This window comes from Scyliorhinus torazame, chromosome 7 (genome assembly GCF_047496885.1).
Source record: "Scyliorhinus torazame isolate Kashiwa2021f chromosome 7, sScyTor2.1, whole genome shotgun sequence".
Lineage (NCBI taxonomy): Eukaryota > Metazoa > Chordata > Chondrichthyes > Carcharhiniformes > Scyliorhinidae > Scyliorhinus > Scyliorhinus torazame.
In genome coordinates, this window is record NC_092713.1 from 219,331,865 (window position 1) to 219,351,729 (window position 19,865).

At 46.6% G+C, this 19,865-nt stretch overlaps 1 protein-coding gene across 1 annotated transcript in view; it reads right to left on the minus strand.

The window, feature by feature from the left end:
- Nucleotides 1-19,865, minus strand: part of ccnjl (cyclin J-like) — a 130,084-nt gene that overhangs the window by 53,850 nt on the left and 56,369 nt on the right. The window lies entirely within an intron of this gene.

Below are 19,865 nucleotides of genomic sequence, written 5' to 3' on the forward strand. Positions count from 1 at the left end.
CAAATAGCTTGGGCCTTTTAAGATTGACAATTGGCTAAGCTTCTAGCGCGTGGAACCATAAGAATCCCCTGTGAGAATGACCAGTGAAGGTAGGCTTGGGGTAGACTGTGGTAGAAAACTCCCTAGCAGATTTCTCAACTAGTACACCAAGCAATTTTGTTCTTTGTTCAATGGGAGTTCAGTTGACTGCTCCATTTTGAAGGTGATTTGAGTGCAGAATGGAGCCCATTAAAAACATGCATCAAAATGGTTTCACGCTGCTTTGGATTCAAATACAGCAAATGTATCATCTACATATCGGAAATATGCAAGGAGTAGGAGGTTAGGTGTTATTCCATCGAAGACACGCTTCTCATGGAACCCCACAAAGATATTTGCTTGAGCTGGGCCTAGAGGCACACACAGTATTGTTAAAGCTGAACTCAGCTGCACAAGTTGCCGAGTTCATAAGTTCATTGAATACTGATTCATGCAATGGTGGCAAGTCCAGTCACCATGATATACTGCTGCAGTGCAAATATCTCATGAACCCACAACTTTCTGACTTAGTGGCAAGTGACATTTAAGTCTCCTGTTATTGGCAGCACTACTCAGTGTAAGCAAACAGAGGTCTATAGGAGTAGCATCATCGGCAGCACGGTAGCACAAGTGATTAGCACTGTGGCTTCACAGCGCCAGGGTCCCAGGTTCGATTCCCCGCTGGGTCACTGTCTGTGCGGAGTTTGCACGTTCTCCCCGTGTCCGCGTGGGTTTCCTCCGGGTGCTCCGGTTTCCTCCCACAGTCCAAAGACGTGCAGGTTAGGTGGATTGGCCATGCTAAATTACCCGTAGTGTCCATAAGGGTTGGGAGGGGTTATTGGGTTGCGGGGATAAGGTGGAAGTGAGGGATTAATGTGGGTCGGTGCAGACTCGATGGGCCGAATGGCCTCCTTCTGCACTATGTTCTATGTATGACTCATAAAATATGTCTCTGATTTTGCCATCAGGGTAAGGCTGCCAGTTTTACTCATGCAAACATCAGGGAATGTATTGTTGCTGCATGTTTGTCCTCTGGATCGCAGTTTAGGAAAGAGCTCAGCAAACTAATGACCATCAATTCTGAACTAGAAATATATTAAAAAAGGAGGTGCACAGGAGTATCTTTCCTATGTTTAAGCACAAAAATAGAAGCAACTTAAAGGGGCCTTATTATTTAAGGAGTTGCACTACCTGGTAGTATAGAAATGGCTACTATATTAAACACTAATGAATACACAATGCTTTTAAGGTTTATACTGGAATGGGAAACTTTGCAGTCTAATGAACACTAAGGCTCACATAATAAAGTGAAAATCTACATGACACAAGCCATTGCATTCATGTGAAAGCTTGTCAAAGTTAATTTAAAATGTCACAAAAAGCCTCAGGGAAGTGCAATTCGGAGACAGAAAGAGCACATCTTTGTATGGCTAGCTTCTTCTCATTACGCTTATGTTCTAGAATTATGATGCAGCATGAAACACTTACCACCAAATTACACCGTGAATCCGCAACTTTACACTCTGTCTCTGCTTACATCATATACTTCTAATTTTGTGCTATAGTTAGGGATAAAGAAAATTAAAATCACTAGATTAGGACATTGCTTTATCAACAAGTTCCCTCTGATCATTGCTGCGTCAGGCAATATTGCTCTAATCCGTCTCATTTGCATTGTAGATGCAGACTATGTCCCTCACGAGAAAGCTGATCAGGGTAAATCTGCCACATAAATTTATAGAGACGTTGTAATTTAGGTCTTTGTTGAATGTAATGTTTTCTGTTAATTTCCAACTGCGTGGAAGGTCATTGAATAAAGAAATTAAATTTTTAACTATAAAGTCTGTCATTTTTCATTTATTTATTCATTCATCAAGGCCCTGACATTTAAAGACACAGAATGTCAGCTAAAGCATTAAGTACATCAATAAGCATTTTAAACACAGCTCTACAAGATTATCCTAGTTGCGTTTCATTAAGAATACAATTGCAAATAAATATTATGCCTAAAGGAAATTTCAACTCAATCAACAAACTTATGGTGCACATCAACTCAATTTCAACCATTAAGTTTTTATATTCTCAGGCGTGGTAGTGCATAGCAATGTTTTAGGATGCGGTCAAATGGATCTGTGTCCCCGGGGAGTGATTCTCCAACCGCGTTGCGCCCAGCACATGTCCCGCTACGTCAGGAGAATAGCGGGCGAGCCCCTCAGTGCACGATGCTCCCGGCCCGCTGCAATCTGGTTCACGCACTCACTGGGCGGGAAACAGATTAGCATATTTAAATCTATGGTGGGCCAGTTTCAAGCTGGATTCACCGGCTCTCAGTATTATCTCCCACTGCGCAGCGCGAGGCCGCTGGGAATCACTAGTGCTCTCCACCTCTGGCCCACACAGAGGAGGGGAGGGGCGGCAGTGAGAGAGAGAGAGAGAGAGAGAAGGACGGAGGAGAGGGAGAAATAGACCACTACTCTCTCTCTGAAGGGAGACCCATTGGGAGGGGCCTTGGTGGAGGTGGGCTGAGCTGTCACTGAAATTGGGGTGTCCTTTAAAATTGGCACCCCGATCACTGTTGCCGGATTGTTTAGGCCCCACTCCCCTCTTGTGCCAGTGCAAATCACGCCCCAACCCAAACAAATGGCTAAGCGGGGGGGGGGGGGGAGATCGAGATGCGAAAAGTTGCACCAATTTCCGTGCCCAAAATGACACTTAATTTCGTGGGAGAATTCCACCTATAGTTCCTGTATCGGTGCAACTTTCCAGTGAGAACAGCCACAGAAGTGAAAACATTACACTGCCTGTTTAGAGGCTGATGATTTTATTTTAATGAGACATTTACTGTATTTTTGTCAGTGTTATAAATACAGAATCTATCATGCTCCTGGGGCTCCTAAATAGGTTTGGGAAAACCTATATTATGTTTGTTTGCCAAATGTAGATAGGGGCACTGCAGTCCAGCATGTCCAAGGCCAGTTTTGCAATCAAGCACGGCTATTACTTGACTTTTTATAGTTAAAATTCACATGGTTCATCAATACTGATTGGAAGCTTTGTGCTATTTAGTCAGCAAGGTCCCATTAGGGAACTGACTTTGGGTTAGCTAAATTGATAGAGAAGGATCCCATTATTCCCTCAGGTGCCATTAAATGAACCAGCCTAGTTAATCAATAGTGTTCTGGAGTTCTTCAGAGTTCACATTGGCGATCTTAAATTTAAAAATGATAGAGTAGCTAACAATATTTAAGGTTAAGAAAGCCTAAATCATAAAATAATCCCTATGAGAATGACCAGCATTTTCAGACAGGAATGGGAGGTGCACCTCTGGATACAATGCCAAGTGAAGTGTCTTCTATGCTGATGCTTCGACTTGAAGTCGGATTAAGTTTTTAAGCTTGCATATGAAAGTGATAAGGTAGCCAAGTATGATGAGTCAAACAATAATCACTGCCTTCTATTGCCATCTGTCTTCCCCAACACCAATTTATGGGACATCCTAGCATTTTGAATAAAGAATTCCATGCAGAGGGCAACAGGCTGGCTGAAACATAAGCCATTGCTCTGGATTGTGAGCCCACTTAGCACAGATGATTTGGAGAAGAGCTTTCAAGATTCCAGTTTTGAAGTCAGATTAAAGCAAGTTAAAATATCTGTTGGCAACTACAAGTGTCCTGGTCCGCCATTTGTATTGTGGAGACAAGTGTTAGGACAATTTGTGTTGCTCTACTGAATGTGTGAAGCTGCTGACGCAAGTGCACCTAGATGATTGTGGTGTGACACTTATACTACAAATTGAGCACCCCTTATTCGAAAAGGTCTGAAATCTGCACTTTTTTTCGAGCGCCGAATCATGTTTCTAGTAAAAAAAATTAACACTGTGTTCATCCGAGATCCGCTAGCTCTGTGATGTTTCACAACTATACCTTTACAGGTATTTCAGAATTTGAAAAACTCCAAAATCTGATACACTCTCGGCCCCAGGCATTTCGAATAAGGGATGCTCAACCTGTGGTAATACCACCTTTAAAGCTTCACCAAATGTTACTGATCATAACTCAATGTTTTATTGCAAAATGCCCGACTCCAAAACTATTTCAGTCAGAAATGGACAAATCCTGCATTGCATCCAGATAAATGGGAAACTGTTTTATGGAGGAGACAGACAGGAAGAGTCTTGGGAACTACAAAACATTATCCAATATGGAAAGATTGCACCATAGTCAGTCTTTTGATACTGGGTAGTATTCAACACAAAACATATTTTCCCTTGTATTGAGTTATTCAGGTCTTTTATCAGAAATAACAAAGATAGTTTATGCTTCCCACTTACACAATAGTTTCATTCCATTTATTTTTTAAGGAATATTAAGAGGAATCACTTGGTCTTTTAGATGACTTGTGGAATAAGTTGACATTATAAAGAGGGAGTATTACAGTTTAAGTGAATGTTACACAGTAATTGGCTGCACTTAATTATGCTAAGCTGTGAAAGCATCAATTTGAATAGACTTCAGAAAACTATAAGAAAGCAATACTGGCCAATGCCAGGGCACTATGGCATCTGCCACTTAGGCTTGAATGATACATGTAAGGGAACACTTAAAACAAAGAGAAATGTGATACTCTGCAGTAATGTGGAATACATCTGAAGAAGCAAAACCATAAAGCACAACACAGTGAAATGACTTAAGTTCCCATCTAATAGCATCCCCTCAGGCACACAACTGGGTCAGAGTACAATGCATCATTGGTTAATTTTAGTAACACCCTTGATTGAAACCAGAGTTCGCCAAGAAAGCGGATCTTTAGTAGATCACAACTTTTATATATTGTCGCAGAGAATACATGAGAAGTGGTAAACAGAATATCTGGATGGAACAGGAGAGGGATCCCTAAGGACTATATTACATTTTGTTCTTTTTCTTATGATAAAGGACAGTACAAATATGGAACATTTTGTTCAATTGCTGTTCAATCGCATACTTGAATGACAACAACTTAAGAACATGCACTAAACAGCAAAAAAATCATTTTAAATGGTCATTTTTCCTCCCAATTGTGTCTCAAGGAACTGCTGAGTGTAGTTCATGGTCAGTGGTAACCAGTACAAAAAGTGCCCATTGTTCATTTTAGTCCAAACACAGAGTTATCAGTGGACTATTCCAAGATGTTAGAGGCATTACACAATCTGGTCCTTTGATACCTTTTTATTTCGTGTAAATAATGCTGAAGGAAGCATGCCATTTTTTACACTTCTTTCAGCAGCAAGACACTTCTGGGTCTGTTACTAGAGAGAAAGTAAGAGTCCAGTTACATAGCTTCAGCAATGAACCCTTAACCTAAGCTAGATGCAGCATTCACATTTCAACACTGCGAATTTTGAATATAACTTATGATAAATCTGCTGTTGAAATCTTTTAACATGCAACGGATAAATCAGCTGTATCAGGAACAGGCAAGGACGGAACCCAACAATTCTATTCTCATAGCCAGAGAATTTAATTCATAACAGACCACAGCTTTTGTAACACCACTAAATCATTTGAGGATAAGATACACTGATGAAGCAAGGGGGGGAAATAGTTCAGGATCCCTGCTCCTAATCACAATCAAACAATCCCTGCTGGAAATGCACTTATAGACATTGGAGTCCAGGATCCTGCTACCTAGCTCAAGAAAAATGCTCTTTCTACCCACCTACCACCCCAAACAAAATCCATCACATGGACTACATATAAAAGCATGAATGTAACCACGGCCCAGAAAAGAGTCAACATATATCAAAGAGAAAGGGAGAAACGTAGGATGGTATTAATTTATTTTGCCATGGGATATGGGCTTTGCTGGCACAGCCAGAAGTTGCTGCTCATCCACAATTGTTCTTGAACAGAGGCTGGCTAAGCCATTTCAGTTGGGCATTTATGAGTCAACTACATTGCTGTATATCTGGAGTCACATGTCAGCCAGACCAGGTAAGGATGTCAGATTTCCTTAAAAGGACAGTAGTGAACCAGATGGGTGTTTACAACAATTAATGATAGTTTCCTGATCACCGTTCCTGAAACTAGTATTCAACACTAGTTTTATTAATCAAATGTAAATTCCACCAGCCGCCATGATGGGATTCGGACCAGTGTCACCGGAGCATTAGTCTGGACCTCTGGATTACTACTAGTCCGATGACATGAGAACTATACCACCATCTCCCCAGTATGTCCTTACAAGCCCCATTTTCCCAAATTGCAATAGTGACTATACTTCAAAAAGTACTACACTCTCCAAAACAAAGCGTCAGTTTAACGTTCTTTGAAATATGAAACCTCCAGGGCGGCACGGTGGCAAGCACTGCAAGGCGCCGAAGACCTGATCTCGATCCCGGCCCCGGGTCACTGTCTGTGTGCACATTCTTCCCGTGTCTGCGTGGGTCTCACCCCCACAACCCAATGATGTGCACTCCACAACATACCAGTATATCCCCCTTTAAAATAAACAAAATATTTAATGCCCAGAGGTCTCAAAAAGAAACATAGGAACAGGAGTAGGCCACTCAGTGCCCCCAAGCTCCTTCCATCATTCAATGAGATCATGGTTCCTCACTATCTTAACTCCACCAGCCACTTTGGTTCAACATCCCTTAATATCCTTGGCTAACAAAAATTTGTCACACATTTAAAATTAAGAGGCTAGCACGATTGCTTATCAAAGGGGTGTGTTCCACACGTCTACCTTTCATTGCATGAAGAAGCGTTCCCTTATTTCTCTCCTGAATATCATGGCCATGAGTTTTAAGGTTCGGACTCCTCATCCTAGTCTTCTCCACCAGTCGCAAAAGTATCTACTCTATAAATTTATTTCAAAATCATAACAATTTCAATCAAACTACCTCTTAACCTTCTAAATTCAAGGCAATATTAGTTAATGTAATATTTCCTCAATTTCATCCTTGGAACCCTGATCAAATATGGATAAATAATACCCTTGCTTTTGTGATGCTAAGCAGATGTCCTCACTACACTGCCTGCATTATACTCCATCTGTCACTCACTTTCTTGATGCCTCTTTGTAATTTTATGTTGCCATCTACACTATTTCTGATGACATGAATATTTGTATCATTGGCAAACTTGGATTTATGACTTTCTATTCCCTGATCCAATTCATCAAAAAACAAACTGAATAGTTGAAGCCTTAGCACAGATCCTGATGGCTCACTACTGGTGACTTACTTCCGGTGACTTATTTCTAATTCAAGTGTATATCCCATTATCCCGAACGTCTCCCTCACCAGGCTATGAACTTTAATTATAGCTAACAGTCTCTTGTGTGGAATCTTCTTTGAATATCTTCTGGAAATCCAAATTACATGCATAGACATTCCCCTGCTGACTACTTTAGGTACTTTCTCAATTGATTTGTTGTACATGATTTATCTTTATAAATAATAACAATCTTTATTATTGTCACAAGTAGGCTTACATTAACACTGCAATGAAGTTACTGTGAAAATCCCCGAGTCGTCACATTGCAGCGCCTGTTCAGGTACACCGAGGGAGAATTCAGAATGTCCAAATTACCTAACAGCACATCTTTTGGGACTTGAGGAAACCGGAGCACCCAGAGGAAACCCTCGCAGGCACAGGATGAAAGTTGGTTCCCCAATCAATTCAAATTTCTCAACATGCTCCATCACACTGTCCTTAATTATAGATGTAATAACTTCCCCACAACAGATGCCAGATTAACAGGTCTACAATTTCCAGCATTTTTTACCATTTTTAAGTTATAATTGTAATTTTCTAATCAAGATGGGGAATTCCTCAATTGAGGCAGCTTTGAAAGATTATCCATAAAGTATCTGCAATTGGATGGCACGGCAGTGCAGTGGTTAGCACTGCTACCTCATGGCACTGAGGACCCGGCTTCGATCCCGGCTCTGGGTCACTGTTCCTGTGGAGTTTGTAAATTTTCCCCGTGTCTGTGTGGGTCTCACGCCCACAACCCAAAGATTTGCAGGATAGGTGGATTGGCCATGCTAAATTGCCTCTTAATTGGAGAATAAAATGAACTGGGTATCCAAATTTTTTTTATTTTTTTTTAAAGTATTTGCAATAAATTACTGATTATTTTTGTTTTTACTTATTTACGGTTTCCCCTTAGTTTAAATTATCAATGACTCTTTTCCCATTTGTTTCAAATGCCCAACATTTGCTAAATCTCTTATTTACCAAGCTACCCCACCTATCAACATCCTGGGGTGGATTACCACCGATTAAAAGAGGTCAGAGGCTCGGAATTCTGCGGGAAGCAACTCATCTCCTGACATGCCCGCCAAAGCTTGTTCACCATCTACAAGGCGCAAGAGTCAGGAGTGATGATTAAATCCTCTTCTCTTGCCCGATAGAAGAGGTAAAGCGTAAATGGGAGTATGAGTTGAGAAAGGAACTAGAGGCAGGTTTGCGGGAGGATGCTCTGAGTAGAGTCAACACGCCCTCATCGGGCGCAGGCTCAGCCTGATACAATTCAAGGTGGTCCGACGGGCACACATGATTGTGGCCCGGATGAGCAGGTTTTTTGAAGGGGTGGAGGACAGGTGTGGGAGGTGTGGGAGGTGTGCGGGCGGACCCGCGAATCATGTCCACATGTTTTGGGCATGTCCGAAGCTGTGGGGATTCTGGCAAGGATTTGCCAATGTCATCTCCACGGTACTAAAGACAAGGGTGGCGCCAAGTCCAGAGGTGGCAATTATTGGAGTGTCGGAAGACCCGGGAGTCCAGGTGGGGGCGAGAGAGGCTGACATTTTGGCCTTTGCCTCCCTGGTAGCCCGGATACGGATCTTACTGGCGTGGAGGGACTCAGAGCTTCCGAAATCGGGGGTTTGGGTTAGTGACATGGCCAGGTTTCTCAGGCTTGAGAAGGTGAAGTTTGTCCTGGGAGGATCAACGTTAGGGTTCGCCCGGACGTGGCAGCCGTTAATCGACTTCTTCGGGGAAAATTAAGCTATCAGCAGATACGATGGGGGGGCGGTAGTTGAGGCATGATCAGCGAGAGGAGGAGGGGGAACTGTGTGTGTAAGCCATGTTGGCGGAGTATGATTGTTGGATGGGGGGGGGGGGGGGCATTATTTACTGTGTTATGTTTGCATTCAAAATTGTTGTTAAAAAATCACAAATGCCTTAATAAAATGTTTTGTTTTTAAAAATACTCTTCTCTTGCCTTGGATGTTTTTAAAATTTAGAGTAACCAATTCATTTTTCCAATTAAGGGGCAATTTAGTGTGGCAAATCCACCTAACCTACATATCTTTGGGTTTTGGGGGCGAAACCCACGCAAACACGGGGAGAATGTGCAAACTCCACATGGACAGTGACCCAGAGCCGGGATCGAACCTGGGAGCTAACCACAGCGCCACTGTGCTGCCCTTCTCTTGCCATGATGATTGTGGCTCCAACAATAGTGGGCCGAAGGGCCTGCACTGTGCTGTGCTGTTCTATGTTCGAACACTCAAGAAACTCAAACAACATCCAAGACAAAAGCAGCCTGTTTGATCGGCACCCTATCCACCAACTTAACCATAACTCCCTCCACAATTGACATGCACTGACAGCAGCATGCACTATATAAAAGGTGCACTGCAGCAATTCACCACAGCTCTTTTTTTTTAAATTTAGACTACCCAATTATTTTATTTCCCAATTAAAGAGCAATTTAGTGTGGCCAATCCACCTAACCTGCACATCTTTGGGTTGTGGGTGTGAAACCCACACAGACACGGGGAGAATGTGCAAACTCCACACGGACAGTGACCCAGGGCCGAGATTCGAATTCGGGTCCTCAGTGCCGTAGTCCCATTGCTAACCACTGCACCAGCCCTCCTTGCCATGCCACAATGGCCGGCTCTATTTATTTATCTTTTTAAAATAATTTTTATTGAGGTTTTCACAGAATATCAACAACAAAATGAAAAAGGAACCCAACAGGGTTAAATACAAAAGTCACAAAAAAAAGCAACCCTCCATACCCCCCTCGCCCCTGTACATAAATAATAAATTAACACCCCAATTTAACACAAAGCAAACATGGCAAATATATACACCCCCTCAGATCCCCCCGTGTAATAAACAAAAATAAAGTAAACCACCCCCACCCCGCGTTGCTGCTGCCATTGACCAATGTCTACCGTTCTGCCAGGAAGTCTAAGAACGGATGCCACCGCCTAAAGAATCCTTGTACGAATTTCACCCTCTCCCACTTAATAAACCCCGCCATATCGTTGATCCAGGATTCCACGCTTGGGGGCCTCGCATCCTTCCACTGAACAAGAATCCTCTGCCGGACTATCAGGGGCGCAAAGGCCAGAATACCAGCATCTTTCGCCTCCTGCACTCCCGGCTCCTCTGCCACCCCAAATATTGCGAGCCCCCAGCCCGGCTTGACCCTGGAACCTACCACCCTCGACACCGTCCTCGCTACACCCCTCCAAAATTCCTCCAGCGTTGGGCATGCCCAGAACATGTGGGTGTGATTCGCTGGGCTCCCCAAGCACCTAACACACCTGTCCTCACCCCCAAAGAACCAGCTCACCCTTGTCCCGGTCATGTGTGCCCTGTGCAGCACCTTAAACTGTATGAGGCTGAGCCTCGCGCATGAAGAGGAAGAGTTCACCCTCCCTAGGGCATCTGCCCACGTCCCTTCTTCGATCTCCTCTCCCAACTCCTCCTCCCCCTTCCCTTTCACCTCCACCACCAAGGCCTCCTCCTCCTGCATCACCTGGTAAGTTTCCGAGATCTTCCCCACCCCCGAGAGCACCCTGTGCTGTACTGTGCGTGGCAGCAGCCGCGGGAATTCCACCACCTGCCGCCTGGCAAACGCCCTTATCTGTAAGTGTTCCCCGGGGGGGAGCCCATACTTCACCCAGGCTCGCGAACTTCCCGTCCACAAACAGGTCTCCCAACCTTCGTATCCCTGCCCTGTGCCACCCCGAAAACCCTCCATCTGTTCTCCCTGGGACGAACCGAGGCCCCAACTTCCCTCCTGTGCCACCTCCAGTGCCCCCAGATTTTGAGGGCAGCCGCCACTACCGGGCTCGTGGTACACCTCCTTGGAGGGACCGGCAGCGGCGCTGTTGCCAGCACCCCCAGACTCGTACCCACACAAGACGCCGTCTCCAACCTCTTCCGCAGCCCCCTCCCCCTCCATCACCCACTTCCGCACCATCGTCGCATTGGCGGCCCAGTAGTACCCACAGAGGTTGGGCAGCGCCAGCCCCCCCCCCTATCTCTACACCGCTCCAGGAACACCCTTCTCACCCTCGGAGTCCCTCGCGCCCACACAAACCCCATTATACTCCTGTTAACCCGCCTAAAAAAGACCTTCGGGATACACACGGGGAGGCACTGGATCGGGAACAAAAACCTTGGGAGCACCGTCATTTTGACTGACTGCACCCCACCCGCCAAGGACAGCGCCAACCCGTCCCACCTCTTGAACTCCGCCTCCATTTGCTCCACCAGCCTTGTGAAATTAAGCCTATGCAGGGCCCCCCCAGCTCCTGGCCACCTGGACCCCAAATACCTGAAGCTCCTCTCTGCCCATTTTAGTGGGAGCTCGCCAATCCCCCTCTCCTGGTCCCCTGGGTGAACCATGAACAGCTCACTCTTCCCCATGTTGAGCTTGTACCACGAGAAACCCCCAAATTCCCTGAGGATCCTCATTATCTCCGGCATTCCCCCCACCGGGTCCGCCACATATAGCAGCAAATTGTCCGCATAGAGCGACACCCTATGCTCCCCCCCACCCCAACCCCCTCCAGTTCCTCGACTCCCTCAGTGCCATAGCCAGGAGTTCAATTGCCAGTGCGAAGAGCAGGGGGGACAGGGAACACCCCTGCCTCGTCCCTCGGTGCAACCGAAAGTACTCAGACCTCCTCCTGTTCGTGGCCACACTCGCCATCGGGACCTCATACAACAGCCTAACCCACCTGACAAACCCCTCCCCAAACCTCTTCAGCACCTCCCACAGATACCCCCACTCTACCCTATCGAAGGCTTTCTCAGCGTCCATTGCCACCACTATCTCCGCCTCCCCCTCCCTCGCCGGCATCATGATAATGTTCAGAAGCCTCCGCACATTCGCGTTCAACTGCCTCCCCTTCACGAACCCCGTCTGGTCTTCGTGGATGACCTGCGGCACACAATCCTCAAGGCTAAGACCTTTGCCAGCAGCTTGGCATCTACATTTAGCAACGAAATCGGCCTGTAAAACCCACACTGCAGGGAATCCTTGTCCCGCTTCAGGATCAAGGAGATCAGTGCCCGGGACATCATCAGGGGCAAAGACACCCTCCCTCCCTTGCCTCATTGAAGGTCCTATCTAACAACAGGCCCAACAGGTCCATATATATTTTATAGAATTCGACCGGGAAACCATCCGGCCCCGGTGCCTTCCCCGCCTGCATGCTCCCTATCCCTTTGGTCAGCTCCTCCAGCCCAATCAGGGACCCCAATCCCGCCACCAGTCCCTCCTCCACCTTCGGAAACCTCAATTGGTCCAGAAAGCGGCCCATCCCTCCCTCCTCCAGTGGGGGCTCGGACCGATACAATTCCTCATAAAAGTCCCTGAAGACCCCATTGATGCCCACCCTACTCCACACCACACTCCCTCCCCTGTCCTTAACTCCCCCGATCTCCCTAGCCGCGTCCCGCTTCCGCAGCTGATGCGCCAGCATCCGGCTTGCTTTTTCCCCGTACTTATAATTCGCCCCCTGGGCCTTCCTCCACTGCACCTCCGCCTTCCTGGTGGTCACCAGGTCGAATTCGGCCTGGAGTCTGGGCCTTTTCCTCAACAATCCTTCCTCCGGCACCTCCGCATACCTCCTGTCTACCCTCACCATCTCCCCCACCAGCCTCTCCCTCTGCTCCCTCCTCTCCTTGTGGGCCCGAATGGAGATCAGCTCTCCCCCTAACCACCGCCTCCCATACCATCCCCACTCGGACCTCCCCGTTATCGTTGGCCTCCAGGTACCTCTCTATGCTTCCTCGGACTCGCTCACTCACCTCCTCGTCCGCCAACAGCCCCACCTCCAAGTGCCACACTGGGCGCTGGTCCCTCTCCTCCCCCAGCTCTAAGTCCACCCAATGCGGGGCGTGATCTGAAATGGCTATTGCCAAGTACTCGGTATCCTCTACTCTCGCTATCAACGCCCTGCTCAAAATAAAAAAGTTGATCCGGGAATAAGCCTTATGGACATGTGAGAAGAATAAAAACTCCCTAGCCCCGGCCTTGCAAATCTCCAAGGGTCCACCCCTCCCATCTGGTCCATAAACCCCCTCAGCACCTTAGCCGTCGCCGTCTCCCTACCCGTCCTAGACCTGGAGCGATCCAGTGCCGGATCCAGCACCGTGTTAAAGTCTCTCCCCATTATCAGGCCCCCCACTTCCAAGTCTGGGATCCGACCCAACATGCGCTGCATAAAACACGCATCGTCCCAGTTCGGGGCATACACATTGACCAGTACTACCCTCTCTCCCTGCAGCTTACCACTTACCATTACGTACCTACCGCCATTGTCTGCCACAATGCTCGACGCCTCGAACAACACCTTCTTTCGCACCAAGATCGCCTCGCCCTGATTTTTGGCATTCAGCCCCGAATGAAACACCTGACCTACGCACCCTTTCCTCAATCTTACCTGGTCTGCCACCTTCAGGTGTGTCTCCTGGAGCATGACCACATCCGCCTTCAGGTGCGCGAATACGCGGGCCCGCTTGACCGGCCCATTCAGTCCCCTTACATTACAGGTTATCAGCTGGATCAGGGGGCTACCCGCCCCCCTCCCCCACCGACTAGCCATAACCCCTCCTCGGCCAGCCACCCGCCTGCACCCCACACCCGGCCCGTTCCCCGCGGCAGCAGACCCCTTCCTACTTGCTCCAGCTCCCCCTTGACCATAGCAGCAGCAACTCGATTCCCCCCCACCCACCCCCCCTGGCTAGGACCCCTCCTAGCTGCTTTACTCCCCCCATTACACTTCCGCAAGTCAGCTGACTCTTGCTGACCCCGGCCACTCCCGCCTCTCCTTCGACTCCTCACATTGTGGGACACACACACCTCTTCTATTCCCCATCTGCAGGCTCTCCACCTTCCCCTTCCATCCAAACGCGGGAAACAACCCTCGCTTTCCCGGCCCGGCCCCCTCCAGTCTTCAGCGCGAGAAAAAGCCCGCACTTTCCACCTACCCGGCCCCGCCATCTCTGACGCAGCTCCTTTTAGAAGCCCAGTCCCCTCACCCCCGACTCGAGCCTCCCCCCCCCCCGCGGGGCCCCATCGCACTGTCGGCCATCCACCCGGTTCCATTTGCTTACCTCACTCCAAGAGCCCCCCCGACCAACCCAACCAAAACGGTGCCCAACCCGCCCTAACCACCCTCACTGAACCAGAAAGAAAAAAAAAAAAAACAAGAGCAAAGGACCCCCCCTCAAAATGTAACATATCAACCGCAATCCCCAAACGCCCATCCCGACCCTCAATTTGTGTCTAACGTCTCGGCCTAAACAAAGGCCCACGCCTCCTCCGGAGATTCAAAGTAATGATGGCAGTCCTTGTAGGTGACCCACAGTCGCACCGGCTGCAACATGCCAAACTTCACCCGCTTCCTGTGCAGCACCGCCTTCGCTCGATTGTACCCGGCCCTCCTCTTCGCCACCTCCGCACTCCAGTCCTGGTACATTCGAACCTCCGCGTTCTCCCACCTGCTGCTCCTCTCTTTCTTGGCCCACCTGAGTACCCACTCCCAATCAGCGGATCGATGAAACTGCACCAGCACTGCCCGCGGAGGCTCGTTAGCATTGGGCCTCCTCACCAGCACTCTATGGGCCCCTTCCAGCTCCAGGGGCCCCTGGAAGGACCCCGCTCCCATCAGCGAGTTCAACATGGTGACCATATAGGCCCCCACGTCCAGCCCCTCGAGCCCCTCCGGGAGGCCCAGAATCTGCAAGTTCTTCCGCCTCGACCGATTCTCCATCTCCTCGAACCGTTCCTGCCATTTCTTGTGGAGCGCCTCGTGCGTCCCCACCTTTACCGCCAGGTCTAAGATCCCGTCCTCGTTGTCGGAGATCTTTTGTCAGGCCTCGTGGATCGCCACCCCCTGGGCCGTCTGTGTCTCCAGCAGCTTATTGATAGAAGCCTTCATCGGCTCAAGCAGGTCCGCTTTAATCTCTGAAGCAGCGCTGGATACCCTCCTGTTGCTCCTGCGCCCACTGCATCCACGCTGCCTGGTCCCCACCCGGCGCCATTTTGTTCTTCTTCCCTCGCACCTTCTTCGGGTCCACCTCCACTTTTTTAGTCGCCCCGCTCCTGGTAAAAGCCATATACTGTCGGGGAACTATTGTACTCTCCTTCCCACAGCGGGAAACGTCGAAAAAACTCCGTTGGGGGGCCTGAAGAGCCCAAAGGTCCGTATTTTGTGGGAGCTGCCGAATGTGCGACTTAGCTCCGCATAGCCGCAACCGGAAGTCACTACACACCAACCTGACTTGAAACTATATCACCATTCCTTCACTGTCGCAGGATCAAAACTGTGGAATTCCCTTTCTAGCAGCACGGTGAATGGGCCTGCGTCACTGCAGGGGTTCAAGACGCAGTTCACCAATACCTTTTCATTTTAAAAAAATATTTAGAGTACACAATTAATTTTTTCTCATTAAGGAGCAATTTTAGCATGGCCAATCCACCTACCGTGCACATCTTTGGGTTGTGGGGGTGGTGAAACCCACGCAAATACGGGGAGTATGCAAACTCGACACGGACAGTGACCCAGAGCCGGGATCGAATCTGGGATCTCAGTGCCGTGAGGCAGCAGTGCCAACCACGGCGCCACCGTGCTGCCCAGCACCAATACCTTCTCAAGCCCAATTAGGGATTGGCAACAAATGCTGGCCTAGCCAGTGACATCCACATCCCATGAGCAAATTTTTTTTAAATGAGCAGATTCACCCAACTTTCACTATGTCTTGTGCTTAAAAGCTCTACATTTTGTCAGATATCCTTTCAATGTATATTCACCAAATCATCATATGCCTGCTGCATCTGTAGTACTAGCCAAGCATCCCATATCAGTAGAGACAAAGGCTGTGGTCCAAGTACAGCTTCAACTGAAACGTTGTCATGTTGCAAGAAAAATCATTACCAGTGCCAAACAATAAACTTATGTAGCTTCAAGCTGAACTTTTAAATACTGCTCTTCTCCCCACTGATTACTAACAATTAAAACCATCTGATCCATCATAAATATTTAGCTTGGGATGAGAGATCTCTCATAAAATGTTTCAGTTCCTCAACTATTAGCAAAACATCTCACCAATATTCCACAGGAGAGAAGACTACAAAAATACCTTCATGTGCAAGACTGAGCTGACTAAATTTTGCAACTAGAACAAGACTTCTCCAGCACTACATGGCAAATTTTAAGTCTGGATAAATTGGGTGCAATCCTGTAGCGAATCTCAACTGTAAAAGCTACATTTGTGGAATTCTACAAATCCTCCCCCACCAAAGGGCTCCAGATTGCCCATGCGTCCTCTGATCAACCATTCATCTGCACCATTCATCCCTTAGCAACAAGGTTGCCAATGCAGTGATGTCATAACAATGCCATCTGCTCACTAAAAGATCTGCCATGTGGTGAAAACACTGTTCACCTCTGACCCTCAGTTCATTGGTACATAAAATGAGTCAAAATAGGAAGCGCTTGAGAGTAAAGGAATGATCTAAAAGCTTATGCACACATGTACAAAGATGGAATTGTGCCTGTTTTCCTTCCTCCTTTCCTAACCAAGATGTACTGAAGCCCGTTGTTATGCCTACTTCACAACCCAAACTGAATCACTTAATGCAGCTAAGACTGAGAATCATGCCCAAAACGTTCCTAGCCTGCCTGGTTAGAGTTATCCAGGCTTTGTTTTGACAAAATTTAATCTAATAAAATGTGACTAAAGTTGAATTTGTACTCTCAGGATCAGTTTTTATACACCATACAAGTTATTAATGCAATTATTTCCAGATCATACCACAAACCACTTGTCTTAAGACTGAAGGACAACTCTATTAGTGACAAAAATGAGAATACACATTTTTATGGAAATACCATCCACTCCAACTGAAGTAGCAGTCTTATTACACTGCAAAGAAATTGAATATTTAATGATTGTTTACACAGCGCAGAGTGATCCTGTGTAAATAGGGTGTTATATCATGCCAAACTGCTTGGATAAATTGACATGGAATAAAATGGAAGTACCTTAGGAGGTGGGTTGAGTTTTAAGAGAAGCCTCAACTACCTCTTCCTTTACTGTTAACTCAGGTGACAGCTGTGTGAGGGAAGTAGAGAAAAAAAACTTTTTTCAGCAATTCAGGTCAGAACAAGCTGATTAGGGGTTGGTTCAGCACAGGGCTAAATCGCTGGCTTTGAGAGCAGACCAACGCAGGTCAGCAGGATGGTTCAATTCCCTTACCAGACTCCCCGGACAGGTGCCGGAATGTGGCGACTAGGGGCTTTTCACAGTAACTTCATTTGAAGCCTACTTGTGACAATAAGCGATTTTCATTTTTCAGCTGGCAGATGATATGAACCATGTAATCCTCACATACATAGAAATGATAGGATAGTTATAGTGACCCAAGATCATATTACAAAGGGACATGATGCAAATTACTGCACACAAAATCACAGTAAAGCTGAACTAAGATGGTAATTTAAAGCCAAGGAAAATTGCCTTAAAAAGCACCATGGTACAGGCCTGTACAAATTTGCCACATTTCCATTTCCAACACTCCATTGGTTGGTGATGCAGGATGTCAAAACAATTAATATAAACAGGATAATTTTACAAATTAAAAGGGGAGGTTTTTTTTAAAAACACCATTCCCACCTCTGATTTTAATTTCCCAAATCAATTAATATATACATATGCAAATCCTGGGCAAAAAGAAACACCAAAGTGTGCTGATTGTAAATGCATGGAGAGGTGGGGATAGGAGAAAAAAATAATAATTTTGTGTTTGAAGAGGCTGCATGACAATGTTATCAATTTAGTTTTCCAGAAGCAAAAACCATATTGTAGTTTCAGTTCTTCAATTAGTTCCAGTGTTACATTGCCTACAACCCCTTCACAATAAGAATCTGCAGTTTAAAAATGAATAGGGTGGAAAGGTCTTTTGCATGAGTGCAGTAAAAACCAAGAAAACATGTTTTTGTTCCTGCATTTAGCAATGAAGCTTTTAAAAAGTAATCAAATTTCCCCTATTCAGGTTACTTTCAAAATTCACAGCTTCTGAATTTCAAGCTCTTGCCTCAGTCCTTTGTAACTGGTTTAGTGTTGTGGTTTAAGGCAATTGAGCCCACAATTGTAGTGTTAGCAGAGACTCACATTTGTCAACAATGATTCAAATAGAAGTTATACAGACTGCACTTGATCACCTTCCCTGCTGGAGGCTGAATTGTCAGTGAGCATTGATTGGTTGAGGAAAGGTAGGTTGATCCCAGGTATGGAAGGATTTTTTTTTATGAGGAGAGGTTGGGACTGTACTCATTGGAGGTTTGAAGAATGAGGCGCAACCTTAGAGAAATTTAGGATTCTCAGGGTACATGCTGAGAGGTTGTTTCCCCTTGAGGGAGTGTCTAGGACCAGAAGGCATAATCTTAAGAGTAAAAAGTCACTCATTTAAAACAGGGATGAGGAGGGGGAATTTCTTCTCTCATAGGGCAGTGAATCTGTGGAATTCTTTAATCACAGAGGACTGTGGAGGCTGGGTCATTAGGTATGTTTAAGACGGAGATAGACAGATTTTGAATTTGTAAGTTAATCAAGGTTTATGGGGATAAATTGGGATAGTGGATTGAAGATTGTCATTTCAGATCAGTCATGATCTCACTGAATGATGGTGCAAATTCGATGGTCCGAATGGCCTACTTCTGTTCCTAGGTCTTATGGAGGATTGAAATCCTTGCCACAGGCATCCAATTATCATCAAAGCAAAATAACATTGAATGGTGAATACATGAAGAAATGCATCCTGGATGAAGTTGCTACCTTTAAGAAAGGAAGGGGGTTAATTGAGTGGGGAAGATAGAAACTAATTGTTGACTCATAGCACTCAAGCCTTTACCTTGTGGCAACTATTTGCAAAGGAGGGGCAGCACGGTGGCGCAGTGGATAGAATTGCGACTGCGGCGCTGAGGACCCAGGTTCGAATCCCCGGCCCTGGGTCACTGTCAGTGTGGAGTTTGCACATTCTCCCCATGTCTGCGTGGGTTTCACCCCCACAACCCAAAGATGTGCAGGTGAAGTGGATTGGCCACACTAAATTGCCCCTTAATTGTAAAACAAAATTGGGTACTCAATTTTTTTTATTTTTTTTTTTTTTTTTTAAATCACTTTTTTAAAAAAAAGCTATTTGCAAAGGAGAAAAAGGTTTGTTTCTAAAATTTATGTTTTGCACATCTTTGGAATACAGTCGTAAAAGACGGCACGGTAGCACAGTGGTTAGCACTGTTGCTTCACAGCTCCAGGGACCCTGGTTCAATTCCCGGCTTGGGTCACTGTCTGCGCAGAGTCTGAACGTTCTCTCCATCTGCTTGGTTTCCACCTGGTTAGACATAGACATAGAGTTTATAGTGCAGAAGGTGGCCAGTTGGCCCATCGAGTCCGAACCGGCCCTTGGAAGGAGCACCCCACCCAACCCCACACCTCCGCCTCATACCCCAGCAACCCCACCCAACCCCTTAGGACACCAAGGGCAATTTAGCATGGCCAATCCACCTAACCTCTACCTCTTTGGACTATGGGAGGAAA